This window comes from Thamnophis sirtalis, unplaced genomic scaffold (genome assembly GCF_051295495.1).
Source record: "Thamnophis sirtalis isolate CommonGarterSnake01/CBP01778 unplaced genomic scaffold, rThaSir2_p1.2 scaffold_3, whole genome shotgun sequence".
Classification (NCBI taxonomy): domain Eukaryota; kingdom Metazoa; phylum Chordata; class Lepidosauria; order Squamata; family Natricidae; genus Thamnophis; species Thamnophis sirtalis.
Window position 1 is genome coordinate 65,700,357 of NW_028261383.1, and position 17,156 is coordinate 65,717,512.

Here is a 17,156-nt window from a genome sequence, read left to right on the forward strand (position 1 = left end):
AAGGATCTTAATATTGACTTTTTAAAGTAAGTTATTATAATCTGGCAGCCCTACTGGCAAACAAGTATGCTGAAAGAATGAATGATAAAGTTGAAGACATATTGTTGTATATATGTATGTAATTCTGAGATAATTTTCTATGCAAGTAGTTTAATGCAACTTTTTAACATTATTTATGTTAACTTGATACATCTCATAGCTTTTTGATAATTGGTAATTTCTTCTAAATATCATGTTATATTTTACCATTATATCTTATGAAATATATTACTTTACAAAGTGCTTTGCATTTTGTTATATTTTAATAAGCATGATATTACATTTTATACTGTTTTTGATGCATAATTGCATGAAATATAAGCTTCCAGAACTGACTTTGAATTAGTTAAAATAGTTTGTAACATGAATGCTTTAAAGAAACTGTAATTGTTCCATATGTACCTATCAAAAAGAAATCTAATTTTTGTAAGAATAATAATTTTGATCCTTGAGGTTCAAAGTTACATTTTGTACTTTTAGATGGAGATGATTCCTGCAGATCTGATTTTTGTATTTTACTATTTAGATCAACAATGTAAAGGAAAAGTGCTGTGCTGCTCTAAATGTAGTGATGTTTTCTCTTAAAGATTTTTAAAATAATAAATGCATAGATAAAACCCCTTTTTGAAATTATAAAGTACAATATCCACATAACTTGACAAATCTCCATTTTGTAGTCTAAAATAAGAATACGCTTCCTGTATTTCACAGGCAGTTGTTTCAATTCATTCTTTGTGCAGGTGAGCAAGAAAAGCCAGGAAATGGTTAATTATAGCTTTCCATTATGCTCTAAGTGGGAAACTATTTTTTATGGTTTCCAACAAACAAGAAAATGGAACCATGGTTTGAAGTTGGAGGCTATTAATACATTCCCTGTTGGAACATAAAACAAGTGTTGGTCTACAAAAACCTCACAGCTTATTCACTTGCAAAAAGGAAAGAGCAAAGTGATTGCATGCAAGAATATGAATAATACAGATTTGGATTTGTGATTATTCAAATCTGATCAAAATCATGTATGATATCAGAAGTGAACCTAGTACCAGTTTATTTATTGATTTGATTTGATTTTGATTTTTAACTCACCTTTATTACTTTTTAAGTAACTCAAGACAGAAGACATACCTACTCCTTTTTTCCCTACTACAGCAACCCTGGTCCAAAGTCACCCAGTTGGCTTTCATGGCTAGAAAGGGGGGGGGGGGCAGAACTCATGGCCTCTGGTTTCTCCTGGTTAAAGAATATTATATTATTAAAGAAAGCAGCTAAATATCTGGAAAATATCACTCTCTCATTTGCCATGAGTATTGAAACTGGTTGAAATTATGTCTATAGCTTTAAAAATGTTAGTGAATAATGTGATATTACAGTCCTGTGTTTAAAAGTGTGATTCATGTATTTATTCCTAAACTATATTCTTGATTTTATTATGAGAGTACTATAATATTACATTGTATGTATAAGTTGATATTTTGGATAACTCATGTATCAATATCAATATATGAAAATTATTACAATATTGAAACATATTGTAAAGTACAGCATAACATGTCATCATTAGACACATGTTGAAATTTGTTGGAACAAATCTTGCTTGTTCCTAGAAGTGCATCTTTGTGGCATGATATAAAATCAGTAGAATTTGAAAGGAGACTTACCACCAAAAGTAGATGGATATGGGCTTGTATAAGAAATTTGAACTGTGAATAGTTTGAGTTGCAGATACACAAGCAATGGAAAGGAGGGAAAGTGTAAATGTGACCGATAAGAAAGCAATATCTTATTACAATTTTATTGTATTTTTCAATTCCAGAAAGAGCTACTTTATTTTGTAAATTTTTTTAAAAAAACAGTAACAAACAGTGGTATTAAAATCTGTACAAGCCAAGCACTGCTTAAGAATTCAGTCTGTGACAACTCATAAGTAAATTACCTTTTTCAGTTGAGCCTGCTAAGTCATCTGATTTTTGTTGAGAGATGCATAGTCGAAGATGTAGTTCTCCTAGTCTGCTTCACTGCTATATAGTTTAGATTAATGGTTCCATCCAAGTTCTATACTTTATTTTCTAGAGTGTAGAAAAGAATATTGAGGTCCAGTTCAAGACACTTTTCTAAACTTTTAGGACTGTTTGGTAAGGAAGAGTTATTTTGAGTGTTCATTTAATTGCACAGCTTTTCTCTTTATTTCCATATCTAAGATTTTTGTTGTCAGTTAATGTTGGAAACTCAGGTTACAATGATACTTTAACAAGTATCAGTTAGAGAAATTACATATCAAAATGAAGTAGACAGATGTGCAGTCATAAACTGCTTCCATTGTCTTTACTTATTGGTATATGTACTAATTTAGCCAGTAGATTTCATTAAAATGGGCACAAGGCTTTTTCATAACGTATAAGATACTGCATGTTATTACTAAGCCAAATACACAGAAAGATAATAATATTTATAATTTCACAATTTTTCAGTTTTGTGACTCCATCTAAAATCAGGTTCCCTATAGAGACAGCAAGCTGACCTGTTTGCTACAGGATTCTCTGGGAGGCAGTGCCCACAGCTTGATTATTGCAAATATCGCTCCAGAGAAGAAGTATTATTTTGACACTCTCACAAGCCTCAACTTTGCTGCAAAGTCCAAGCAAATTGTGAATAAACCCTTCACCCAGAAAGTCCTACCACAAACTGATGCCAAGAGGCCTTGTCTGGGCTTCAATGATGGAAGCCCTGAGGCCAAGAGACCTTGCCTACAAGAGGGGAACAGCCAGGACCATCCGAAGAGAAGCCACTCAGTTGTTTGCTGCCTCTTAAGAATCTTGACCCTATTTTGGCTGAACGACTGCTACAATTAGAGGCCCTAGAGAAAGAAAAGGCTTGGGGCTATACATTACCTCTCCTTGACATACCATGCAGGGAACGCCTGAATGTTCTGAAACTCCTGGATGAGACATGCCATGAGCTGAAGAGAGTTCAAGAAAAGCAGATAGAAATAGAAGCCCAGACTCAGGAGAACAAGGGTGCGCCCTTCCCCCAAGCTTCAAAACCCCGAAAACAGGCCACAGTACTGCCTCTCCAACAAGTGCAGATACCTGTCAAGACTCAGGAAGAAAAGGAGAGTGTTATTAAGAAACAGAAGACCAGAAGCCAAAAGAAAAAGATTCTAGACCTCAACTCTAAAAACAAGGCTCTCTCCGAATGAGAAGTGGAGATCCATCCAGATCAACTGGCTCATAGCAAAGCTAAAATCCTGTCTCTCATGAACTCGGGTTCCATGAAGGATCTTAATGTGGAAGTAATGTGCCAGTGCCTGAAAGCTGTCAGAGTCTGGATGGGAATGAACAAGCTTGCACTCAACCCTGACAAGACCGAGTGGCTATGGATGTTGCCCCCCAAGGATAGTCCAGATACTCCATCTCTAAGCCTGGGGGGTGAAATCTTACACCCCTCAGAGAGGGCCCGTAACTTGGGCGTTCTCCTGGACCCACAGCTGACACTAGAACATCATTTGTCAGCTGTGACCAGGGGAGCTTTTGCCCAGGTTCGCCTGATGCACCAGTTGCGGCCCTACCTGGACCGGGAGGCACTTCAAATGGTCACTCACGCCCTCGTCACCTCAAGACTTGACTACTGTAATGCACTCTACATGGGGCTGCCCCTGAAAAGTGTTTGGAGACTACAATTGATCCAGAACGCAGCCGCGCGAGCGATACTAGGTGTACCGAGATACACCCATGTTACACCCATCCTCTGCGAGCTGCACTGGCTCCCGATCGGTCTCCGAACGCGCTTCAAGGTGCTGGTTATCACCTTTAAAGCCCTACATGGCCTAGGACCTGGATATCTACGAGACTGTCTTCTGCCACATATCTCCCATCGTTCGATAAGATCACACAGGATAGGCCTTCTCCGGGTGCCGTCGACTAGACAATGTTGTCTGGCGGCTCCTCGGGGGGAGGGAGGGCCTTCTCTGTAGCTGCCCCAGCCCTATGGAATGATCTACCCCCAAAGATCCGGACCCTCCGCACTCTCTCGGCCTTCCGAAAGTCTATTAAGACCTGGCTATTCTGGCAGGCCTGGGGCTGTTGACCCCTTGATTGAGGTCCAGCCCCACTAGGGTTAAGTGCATGTTGTGTCTTTTTAACTTGCCTTGTCTCTTTATTTTAAATTTTTTAGTATTCTTTTAAATTGTTTTTATGTAAGCCCCTCGGAGTCCTTCAGGATTGGGCGGCATATAAATTTATTAAACCTTAACCTTAACCTTATGGGCCTACACCTCATTAGCAAGAAGAAAGCAGAGCTCATTGTGAACTGGAGAGAAAATTATGGATCTTTTCAGAAGGTACGGGATCTTGAAAAAATATACAGTATTTCAGCTAAGCAAGCAGATGCTTTTATTAAGGCAAATGTCTGCAAATTTCAAAATCTCTGTAACTGAAATGGCACTGTGAAACAGTATCCCCACCCCAGCCTTTGTTTTTATTATTAATATTGCTCATGTGTTTGTTTTTAATTTAACTAATAAAGGTATTTAGCTATTTTAAAAAAATCAGGAATTTTGAATTGCAATGTAATGGGATAAAGACTGAAAATGAAGAACCATTTTATACACTGTAACCTATATTCATAATGATAGTAAGCTTCAACTCCGTGGGTTCATAGGGAGTGTCAATTGTGGACATCAAAGGAGACTGAATGCTACTTAAAGCAATAAATTTGCATGTTTTTCATCTTGTCACCATCCTGTTTTTAAATAAGAACAGGGATGCAAATACAGATAAATAAAGGTTGTAAATGACCTATATATTAATACTTCATGCATTTAACAAGTATAGTAAACCTGCATAACTTTTGATGGGAACTCTCTAAAGAATTCCAGAACTGTAGCTAGACATGAAAGTTGAAAAAAATCCTGCAATTTTCAGGAGAAAAGGATTAAAGTTGACAATCTGGAGAAGGCACAGGATTTATATGAGCAACTAGCAGGCCCGGAAGAGGAACAGAGTAGTAAAGGAGGAGATGGAATATAGAAGCCAGGAAGAATGACAACAGAGAATAAGGGAAGAACAGGGAGAAGGTAGTAGGGCGGAGGAAGAACAACAGAGAGAGAAGGAAGTGAGACTAAAAACAAGGAGCCAAAAAAGAAACTAGAGTTAATAAAAAATAAAGACAGATAGAGAATTAGGAGGATAGAAGAAGAAATTCAATTATTGTCAGTAAATATTAACGGTTTAAATTCGCCAACAAAAAGAAAGCATATCTGGGCAAAATTAACAAAACAAAAGGCAGATATAATATGCTTACAGGAAACACACATTAAAAAACAAGATATAAAATACCTGGAATGTCCTAAATTAGGAAAATTATATGCAGCATCAGCAGAAGAAAAGAGAAAAGGGATAGCGATATATGTTAAAGATGGGATAAAGACAAATTTAATTTATGCAGACCCAAAGGGAAGAATATTAATGATAGAGATATGGATAAATCAAAAAACAATACTACTGGTAGCAATATACGCCCCAAACAAAAATCAGAGGACTTTTATAAAAAAATTACATGAAAAAATTAGAGAAATTGGAGTGAGGAATACCTGCATAATAGGAGATTATAATGCCATAGTAGACAGTAAAAAAGATTACATAAGTGACAAAAAAACTAAAAATAAAAAAAGTATTACCAACAACCTGTTTTGAGATGATGGAGGAATTAAACTTGATAGATATTTGGAGAAAAATGGAACCAGAAAAAAAACAATTTACTTTTTATTCCAACCCACACCAATCTTGGTCACGGATTGATATGGCATGGATGAATGGAGAAATTGGGGCAGAAATACATACAATTGAAATATTACCAAATACTTGAGCAGATCACAACCCCATTAAAATAATCTGGAAAAGGGAAAAAAAGACTAGGTGAAGATGGATGTTAAATCTGCAAATATTAAAAGAAAAAGAATTTATTAAAAAATGTAGAAACGAATTGGCGTTATTCCTTAAGGAAAACACAAAAGAATAGACATCTATACAAAATGTATGGGACGTGAAAGCTTATTCCCGTGGAATTATTATAGTGTATTCAGCAAAAAGAAATAAAGAAAAATGGGCACAACAGAAGATATTAGAGGAGTAAATCAAAAATTTAGAAATAGAATTACAAAATAGCAGTAGACTTATATACTGCTTCATAGGCCTTCAGGTCTCTCTAAGCGGTTTACAGAGAGTCAGCATATTGCCCCCAACAATCTGGGTCCTCATTTTACCCACCTCGGAAGGATGGAAGGCTGAGTCAACCCTGAGCCGGTGAGATTTGAACCGCTGACCTGCTGATCTAGCAGTAGCCTGCAGTGCTGCATTTAACCACTGCGCCACCTTGGCTCTAAGCCACAAAGTGACAAAATTAGAAAGGATTGGACGTTAGCAAAACATAAATTAAATATATTAGACCTGGAAGAAATGGTAAAGGGCCTAAAACTAACAAAACAAAACTTCTTTGAGCAAGCAAATAAACCGGGGAGGTGGCTGTCATATAGATTGAGAAAAGAAAGAGAAAAAAGATTAATATATCGACTTCAAGAGGAAACTGGTGAACTACAACATACAATAGAAGGGAAGAAAAAGATTGCATACAAGTGCTTTGAGAATCTGTATAAAGGGGAACAAGTAGATGGAAAACAAATAAAAGAATATTTAAATGGAGAAGAAACCCCGACAATAGCAGAAGATATGAAAGAAATGTTGTCAAAAAAATTAACAAAACTAGAATTGAAACAGGCGATTCAGAAATAGAAAAATAATAAAACGCCAGGCCCAGATGGATTCCCAGCAGAATGGTACAAAATAATAGATGAATTAAACGAATTGATAGAACCCTTGATGCTGGAGATGTATAATGAGGCACTGATGAAAGCAAAAATACCAGACTCATGGAGGGAAGCACATATTACATTAATATTTAAAGAAGGTGCAGATAAAAAACAGATTCAAAACTATAGGCCAATCTCGTTGAATGCCGACTATAAAATATTCACAACAATAATAGCGGAGAGATTGAAAAAACTATTAAATGGATATATACATCCAGACCAAAATGGATTTCTCCCAACAAGACAAATCAGGAATAACACTAGAATAATAGCAAATATTTTAGAGTACTATGAGGCACATCCAGAGAAACAAGTGGCACTCGTCTTTCTGGATGCACAGAAGGCATTTGACAATTTAAATTGCGAATTCATGATACAACAAATTAAGAATATGAAATTAGGGGACCAACTTGAAAGATTAATAGAAACAATATACTCCACCCAAAAGGCAAATATATTATTAAATGGAGAAAGAGACCTTTAAAATAATGAAAGGAGTAAGGTAGGGATGCCCACTATCACCTCTGCTCTTCATCCTGATGCTTGAAAGTCTTTTAATAAGAATTAGACAAAATTCAGAGATAAGAGGAACTAAAATTAAAAAAGAGGAATATAAAATCCAGGCCTTTGCAGACGATTTGGTATTCAATATAGAAGACCCACTAGAAACAGGAAATAGCTTAATGCAAGAACTAGGAAAATATGGAGATGTAGCAGGGTTAAAGATTAATAGAGAAAAGACTAAAATGATAACTAAAAATTTGAAGGAAGAACAAAATAAAGAATTAGAAAGAATAACAGGACTGCAAGTGACAAAGAAAGTTAAATATCTTGGAATATGGCTAACTGCAAAGTGCTCAACTATAAAAGAAAATAATTATACAAAATTAGTGCAGCAAATGAAAAAAGATCTAGAACTATGGGGGAAACTATAACATTATTAGGGAAAATAGCGATAAAAATGAATGTACTACCCAGACTATTATACCTATTTCAAACAATCTCCATAAAATTAGGAAAAATGTTTTTTACTGAATTGAATAAGATTATATTAAAATTTATATGGCAAGGGAAGAAAGCCAGGATAAAGTTGAAAGCTCTACAGGATGACAGAAGCAGAGGTGGTATGGGACTCCCGGACTGGGAGCTTTATTACAAAGCAGCAGTACTAACATGGATCAGGGATTGGATAAATTTAAAAAATAAAAGAATACTAACATTAGAGGGCCACGATTTGCAAATGGGATGGCATTTTTTCCTATGGGAAGAGGGTAAAAAGAAACAAAAATACTTTCACAGACACTATATTAAAGATGCACTGATACAGGTCTGGAATAAAATTAGAGAAAAGCATTACATGAAAATACCGACATGGCTTTCTACTATGGAAGCCATGACACATCCCAATACACTAGATCTATCGAAAATGGTTAGATATAGTGAAATTTTCGACAGCCAAGGGAATTTGAAAACTAATCCAGAATTAAAGGAGCAAAATATAAATATAGATTGGTGGCCATATCTCCAACTACAATCGAGATACAAAAAAGACGTAAAAGAATATGGAATATACACAGAATTACAACAAATAGATAAAATTTTAATTGGCCCGGAAAATAAATTCATAACAAAAATTTACAAATATTTATTAGAAGTAACATTAGAAGAAGAAAAAGTTAAAGGTTGCATGATAGTGTGGGCCAAAAACTTTGGTTACAACATAGATCTAGTGGATTGGGAAAGAATTTTGAACACAAATTATAAACTATCATGATCAGCAGCACTTAAACAAAATACATACAAAATGTTTTATCATTGGCATTTATCACCAACAAGATTGGCTAAAATGTACCCAAACATGAAGCCGACCTGCTGGAAATGTAAAAAAGTACAAGGGACCTATTATCACATATGGTGGACCTGCCCGGAAAGACAAAAAAATTGGACAAAAATTTGGAAATGGGTGCAAGAAATTACAGGAGAACAGATAAAATACAAACCCAAAATCTTTCTACTGGGAATAATCAAAGGGAAATATACAAAGAAAATTAAGTACATATTAGCACATCTGCTAACTACAGCTAGAATAGCATTTGCCAATGCTGGAAACAAAATAATACCTCCTCGGATGAATTAGTGATTAAAAAAACTTTGGATTGTGCAGAGATGGACAAATTAACACTGAAAGTAAAAGATAGAGTCGGAATATTATGAAATTTGGAACAATTGGTACAAATGGCTGCAAAACAAGAATAAAATTAATTAAGCCAAAAAACAATATACCGTATTTTCACGCATATAACCCGCCCACGCAAATAACCCGCAGGTTTTCAAGATCGTGTAAAATATTTTCCGTATACCCCGCCCACTTTTATACCCCGCAACGAGTAAGCCATCGGACCTCCCCATTATAACCAATCGGTAAACATTACATTAGCGCTATTTCATCATATTACCTCAAGCCCAAATGTAGGCCTAACAAAGCTCCTATATATAGGCTAACCATGCCTAAGCGAAAGTCATACACGGCCGAATTCAAACTTAACATAGTAACACGTGCTGAAGCAACCAGCAACAGATCTGCTGCCCGAGAATTTGAAGTTGACGAAAAGTCAATAAGAGAATGGAGAAAAGATAAGGCTGCATTAGCGAAAAAGAATCCTAGGAAACGCGCCAGACGAGGTCCTACAGCGAAATGGCCGGATTTAGAGGTAGACCTTAAGAACTGGGTTTTAGACAGGCGGGCAAATAACCAAGGAGTTTCTACATTGGCCATCCAAATGAAAGCTAGGCTTATTGCCGTTGAACTAAAAAATATCCGATTTCAAATGTGGCTTAACCTGGGTGGGCAAATTTATGAAACGGAACAATTTATCCGTGCGTATGCGCACAACAGTTGGACAACGTTTACCGAATGATTGGGAGCAACTAGTCGCTAATTTTAGAGATTTCACCATTGAGAACATTAGAGAACGCGAAATTTTGCATTCTGAAATAATTAATATGGATGAAGTTCCGATGGCCTTCGACATTCCTGCTACGAGGTCAGTCGCTGAAAAAGGAATTAAAACGGTGGCAATATCGACTACCGGTCATGAGCGGACCTGCTTTACTGTGGTTCTGGCATGTACAGCAAACGGAATAACACTTAAACCAATGGTTATATTTAAACGAATCATGATGCCCCGCGAAAAATTTCCACCCGGTGTCTTCGTACACTGCAACAAAAATGGTTGGATGGACAATGAAGTCATGCTGTTATGGATAGAGAAATGTTTCCGAACCCGACCAGGCGGATTTTTCTCGAAGAAATCATTGGTAATATTTGACAGCATGGCTGCACATAAGTGCGAAAACGTTAAAAAGAAACTGAACGGCCTTGGGGCCCATGTTTCTGTTATCCCTGGTGGTTTAACTTCCAAACTTCAGCCACTTGATATTGCAGTAAATCATCCGTTTAAAACTTATGTTCGCGCTGAATGGGACGAATGGATGCAGTCTGGGACTCATACTTTTACACCGTCTGGTCGTTTGCGTCGTGCAACCCATGGAGAAGCCTGCAATTGGGTGCTTAATGCATGGAACAAAATCTCTCCTGATACTATCCTGAATGGATTTAAAAAGGCGGGCATCATTGCTGACGAAAAAGAAGGCGCTTCAGACCTAAGCGACAACTCGGCAGACGAAGATGACGATCTGCGACAAGACGCTGTCACCTCCGAACGCCTAGAGGCCGTTTTAGTGGCATTTAATGATGATTCGGGTGACGATGCCTTTGAGGGTTTTTCTTCATCGAGTGAAGAAGAGGACAATTAAAGTCTTTTAATTAATTTATAGTAATAGGACAAATATGTTTTAAAGTTTAATTTGGGTTGTATAGGGCTCTTTTATATTGATGTAAAAATATGGTAACTTTGTTTTAATAAATAAAAAATTCAAATAATGCAACAGGTTAGTTTATTCAAGTTTGTTGACTGCTATACTGGTACGTCTCCCTTTAGTTAATCTGTTAGTCGCTGTCGTGTAAAATATTTTCCGTATACCCCGCCCACTTTTATACCCTGCGGGGGGCATGCGGGGTAGGTAAAAAATGCACATTGCCCGCGGGTTATATGCGTGAAAATACGGTATATATAAATATATATATAGAACTATGTATAAAGGTGTGTATAGAAGCAAAATATTATATACATGTTCAGGTATGACATAACAATGTTGATATAATGACTGTAAGGTGTTGTAGAAGGGAAAAAATAATTTTAAAAATCTGCTAAAAAAATCCTGCAATTAAAAAAAAGAAAAACACTTTCATATTGCTGCTAAAAGAATAACATGGACATATCCTTGAAATCACAAGGAACTGAATTTAACCTGAAACAGACTTTATTTCTTTTTACTGCAATAGCATCAAAACCGCTAACTGGATCACTGTTAAGAGATTTGTTAATCAATCATTAAGGGCTTTTTAAAAACAAAAATAATAATTGTGGACTTTATATAAAACTTTGTAGATGCTGATGATGCAAAACTATCCACAAGATCTTCAGAGGATAACAGTTTGTAATTGCATAATTGTAAGGTTGTAATTTGAACAATGCCACTACCAAGCTATAAGAAACAAGCTCGGTTGAGCAAAGACCAAAACATTGTGAAAATTTAGCAGTGCACTCTAGTGATAGATTGGTATCTTGGAGAAATGTCTAATTTTTGTGGAGATCTATATAATGGAGTACATGCTGCATGTATGTGCAGATCTGAAAAATGTTGGCTTGAGATCAGCTCACAGAAGTGGCAATAATCTCTTCCTTGAATAAGTTGCTTCAATAAGAAAAAAAAACCCTTTACTCAAAATAATTGCCACTCAGAATATTGCATTCAAAATTCATGTCTCTATTACAGTATGTCAATCAAACTTAAAGAACTAAAAATAGAGAGCAAAAAGAAAGGGGGGAAAATAAGAAGAGAAGGTTAATTCAGCCAAAATCCTAACCCTAAAAGAAATTTATATAAAAATAAGCATCTTGCTTTCCCAAGTTCACCCTGGGTTTTAGCTGCGTTTTAAAAGCCTACCTGAGAGGTTTTAGTTTCTGTTTCAAAATGGCCTTTCAGTCTTGATTTTTGTGAGCTTTTGCATTTCTCTATCCATTTGTTTCCATTACCAGGCCAAGTTTTCCTATAACCCTTTCTATGTCTCAATCTTGTAAAATGGGATTTCCCTGCATTTTCTGGCTGCCTGTTATTAACTAATTCATCTGTCTCATAAATTAATGCTGTGTATGGCTGTTTTCTAAAAGTCTATTTTACATGGTAGTACTGCTTTCATTTTCCTGTCCCTCTTAAATCTGATTGTAGATGGTATTCTGCTGTCTTTGAAATGCCAAATCGGGAAAGTATGAGCCCATCAGTGTTCTCTTTCCAGCTGGCTAATGTGAGAATGTGTGTGTTTGTGTGTGTTTGTGTGTGTGTGTGTGTGTTTGTGTATTTCAGTAATTTACCTTGGCTAAAAGAAGTCTTGGAGCAAAAAATGATGCCACTCTATGCACACACATACATTCACTAAAGCAAGGGTGGGGGGAAGCTAAATAAAATGCACACACACATCTCCATGTTTATCTACTTTTTTACAAACCATTTGAATAATTGTTACAAAGGAATAGCTGCAGAAATGCCTGGTCTCATTCCATTGTTGCACTGAAAAGTTTCTAGGAGGTGGAAGGTTCTTGCTGAGTAAAACAATAACATGGTAGCAGTTTTGCAATTGGGTAATGTTCTCAACAGCTAAAACCATACTTTACAAGGGGGCGCTGCATTTAAGATCAACTACTGTATACCACTTTCCCTTCGCCAACCAAAAATAAAGAAGGAAAAGAAATGGCCAGACTCTTTTTTTCCTTGACTATCCACCTGAAAGTAGTTAAACAAGAAAAGAGCAGCCTGGTCTGTAGCAGGCTAGCTGGCTTTGTGCCAGAAACAATGGGAAGCAGACAAGGCAGTTGTCAACATCACCCCAGCTTCCTTTGCTGGGTTTCCATGCTGTCTGGAACAATTCCAAGAATCTGAAAGCAGCCAAAGCAGAACTGACAGTCTTGGCTGTGGTCTAAGGTAGATTCTGAAGGATGATGTGCTTCTGAAAGGTTGCCATGAGGGGAATCTGTCAGGCTGCCTTTTTCTTTTAAGGACTTCTGAAGGGAGAGGAGTATCAGCTGAAGCCCAGGAGCCGGGAGGTGGGCTGAGGCAAGAGTTACAGGAAAACACATCACCTAGAAGCTCTGTAGTACTTCAGTGATGCAAATGGAAAAACTGTCTCTTTCCCACCCACCCCTCCACCCGCCCAGGGTTTGGGTTAGACCGCACAGTCAAAAATAAATCAGCTCATCTGCCCAACATATGTACTGTGCTGTGGTGAGATTGCAAACCCTCAGATCTGATTGTGGAGGAGTGTAACGCCTTCCTGTGGCAGCTATGTGAGTTCTAATCATAAGGCAGACTGGAATATATTGTTCCAATTAGGCCACTTGGAAGACATAGATAGAGGCTATTACACAAACCGGCGGGGCGAGGGTTGGATAGAAAGAAGCACGTTCTGAGGGAGATACTGAAAGGGAAGGAGTTGAGATGTTGGTTGGTGAAGGATTAGAATGAGAAACATTTTGAAGAATGCAATCAATGTGAAATATCAGATTTGTCTAGAAGCAGCATGCATCTCTAAGATGTAGAGGTAATATTTGTAGCAGATTCAGATTGGGGTTTCAATTAGGAGTCTGTGGCACTTTTTTTTTACTGAAATAAGTTGTTTAAATTACACTATAATTTGATCTTAAATATCATAGAAAATGATACAAGTTATAGCAAACAGATCAATGATGTTTTCTGAGAAACAAGGTCCTAACAAAGAATTCTCCAAAGGCCATTTTATGTGTGGCCTAACAAACTTGAAACATTTTATTTTCAGACTGTAAGTAGTAAACAAATCCATTGTCATAAGGTTGGTTGGTTGGTTAGTTAACCAGCTTTGCTTGTTTAACATTTGTCATTTTAAACATCCATTTTTAAAAGGGAAAGAAGGGAAAAACAGGAAAGTGTAACATCCTCTAAAATAAATGTTCAAAACTGTTTCTCCTGTAAAGGACTTTGTTAATTCAACTATATTATGTCTCAAATGGCAACCTGAGCAGGACACAATAACAGATGTAAGATTTGGGATGCAGAGAGGTCAACACTGTTTCTGCCACCTGTTCTTGGAGGGTTAATTTGTAGCTTTTCAAAACCTGAAATTAAAGTCATCTACAGGGAAGGCATGGCTTTTCACAAAATTGATTTTCCTGCAATACATGATGGTATGCTTTGGTGTGACCTCTATTATCCCTGATAACAGATGATGTGCTATGTCTGCCTCTTCAGATCGGTTTCAGAATAGTCTATTAAAAAATAAAATAAACATCCAGTCTATTTTAAAAAAAATAGACTGTGAATCTTTGGGTTTTCTGCAACGTAGCCTTTAATTGCTAATCTCCTGTATATAAACAAGCTGGAAATGGACAGTTTAATATACCCTGCTCCACATTTCAATCCTATCCCCTGTTTTGATTACAGTGACAGATTGGTATTTCATCCAAATCAAAGTTAACACAGCTCTGGTTGGTGGATTTCCCTGTTCTTTTTTCATCCGGTTAGACCAGGAAAAAAGCTTTCTCATCTTTTTCATCTCTTTTGAGGACTAGCGGTGGGGAAAAAGTATGTTCTAATTCTCCCTGAAACCACAAGGGAAACCTGTTAGAATATTTGTCAATTTCACCCAGAAAGAAATAAAGGACCAGCATTTCCACCACCGCCACCTGTTTGGCATCTTCTTTCCTCCACTACAGTTTTAGTGTTCATTGAGTTATATATCCCAATGCTACAGTTTTATATCTGGTTACTTGCCTACAAGGGGAAAGGTGGCGGGACTTCTTCTTTTTAAATCACCAGTTAAAACAAACAAAAATGACACCCATTCATACCAACCTGTTAAAAATAAAATAAGCAACACCGCCTCCCCCACAAGATCTAGTGTTTTGATGCTTGGAAATATTGTTTTTTTAAAAATATTTGACGAATATCTCATGCTACAAGGCTGCAGAATTTGTTTATTGAAAGAATAGTGGGAAGAGTACAGTTTGTTTACACAGGTGCTCTTCTGGAATATTATCAGTAGCTGGACTGCAGTAAAGAGAAAGCCTTGACTTGAAAGATTATAGTGAATTTATTTCAAACCTAGTAAAAGGCCTTGGATGTCCTAGTGGCCTAGTTTACAATCTGGAAAAATTGCACAACATGATGAAGAGGAGGAAACAACTTTGCAAAGAATTATGCTAGAAATTCAAAAAGTCCTAATAAGCACAGATGTCAGCGTTCCAAATATCATGCAGAATTAAATCAGAGTCCAAGGCAGAGCTATCCTTAAAGTTCCAATTTAATAAGACAGACATGTTGGCACAACTGTGGAGTCCCAAATCTAAAAGCTTCCTGGGATTCCACCCAGTTGAAAGTTAATGATCTTATCCCCACACCCATAAATCCATCACATGGTCCAATCTTCTTCGGCCACGCTGGCATCTCCACCCAGCTGGTTCCGGTCAGATGCAGAGATGCGGAGACAAAATATGACCTTGGGCTTCTAGAAAGGAACACCTTAACACCTCAGCAGTGCCACAGGCTGATAGCTTCCATGCCACGCCACATTGAAGCAGTAATTGCTGCAAAAGCGGCCCAAACCAAGTACTGAGTACATATGCATGCTTATACTTTTCAGAGGTCCGATATTGTTCTATGTACAATGCCTGTTAGTTTTCCCATCTATTCAGTGATGTTATTCTATTGACCTTTATTAGGGATTGGTTGGTTACTTCCGACCCAAGACACTTTGAGCAGGATAAGAGAGGCTCAGTGCTGGAAGTACCAGGAAATGAAGGAAGAGAGATAGATGATAGCTTGCTCTAAACTCACTTTCCTTTGTAAAAATCAATGTGAAGGACAGAATGCGAAACTTCTATTGACTTAGCCAGTCAAACACTGGCAGTTCCTTTTATTCACAGACAACCCATTGAGCAAGTGGATGGGGGCAGTGTCAAAATGATAGTTTTAATTTTAATTTTCCTGTCTTTTTTTCTTCTTGCAGCCCCAAAATCCATTAAGGAGGAAAAGGCAGAATTCCAATGCAATGCAATATAATATTGGAATTAGCTTTTTGTAGGCACCATACTTTACCAAGAACATCGCAACATTGTATCTGGTTTTCATGAAACTGTTTGATTTATTTTCTAACTTTTCTTCAGGAAACTAGGTGATATATATTGGGATTTTTCTTCATTTTATCACACAAAGCCATTCTGAATGGTAGGCTCAGCTAAAAAGTGGGACAGGAGAGCTAAAATACAGTAAATTGTTTTTTGTATTTTATGGCTGATGAGGGATGTTACAAGTAGTTCTTAATTTACAATCATTTTAGTAACCTTTCGAAGTTACAACAGCAGTGAAAAAAGAGAGTTATGACCACCTATCACACTTACGACCATAGCAGCATCCCTATGGTCATGTGATCAAAATTAGAAAGCTTTGCAACTGACATGCAGTTGCAGTGTTTCAAGGTCATGTGATCACCTTTTGTGACCTGACAAGCAAAGTCATGTTAAGATTCACTTAACAACCGCGTTACTAACTTAACTGCAATATTTCACGTAACAACTATGGCAAGAAAGGTGGTAAAGCGGGTCGAAACTTGCTTAAATGTCTCACTTAACAAAAGAAATGTTGCGCTCAGTTGTGGTCGTAAATCCATGTTTATAGGCTGAATTGGAAAATTAAAACAAAAACATGAAAGAATCCTCAGTGCTACCAAGAAAAATGTGAGAATTAGTTCTCTGAAGGTTACAAGCAAAACAGCCTGAAATTAGACTACTCTTCTAACAAAACAGAGATACAGAGGCAGAAATTATCCCTTGTGCCCAAAGAGTGGGTTCAGACTGTTACATCTTGTGGTTGGAAAAAGAGGTGCAATAATTTGAATGTGATTGGAATTCTTTCATAATGGCAATTCCTACCTTGACTAATAAATCTCCTTAGCATATCTTGTCTTGGAGAAACTCTATTTATGCCAGCTCCCTGCTGAAGCAATTAACAAAAACAATTTTGACATTACATGTCTGTTTAGGAAACCAAGCTGAATTAAAAGGAGAGTTTACCTACTTTGCAAAGAATGAATAAAATTATAGTTCTT

At 37.0% G+C, this 17,156-nt stretch overlaps 1 protein-coding gene and 1 pseudogene across 3 annotated transcripts in view; both read left to right on the forward strand.

Annotated features, from left to right (window-relative positions):
- ARHGEF3 (Rho guanine nucleotide exchange factor 3) overlaps positions 1 to 17,156 on the forward strand; it is a 133,875-nt gene that overhangs the window by 81,641 nt on the left and 35,078 nt on the right. The gene's annotated exons all lie outside the window — the stretch shown is intronic.
- Positions 2,526 to 5,063, forward strand: LOC148047988 (kinesin-like protein KIF22; annotated as a pseudogene).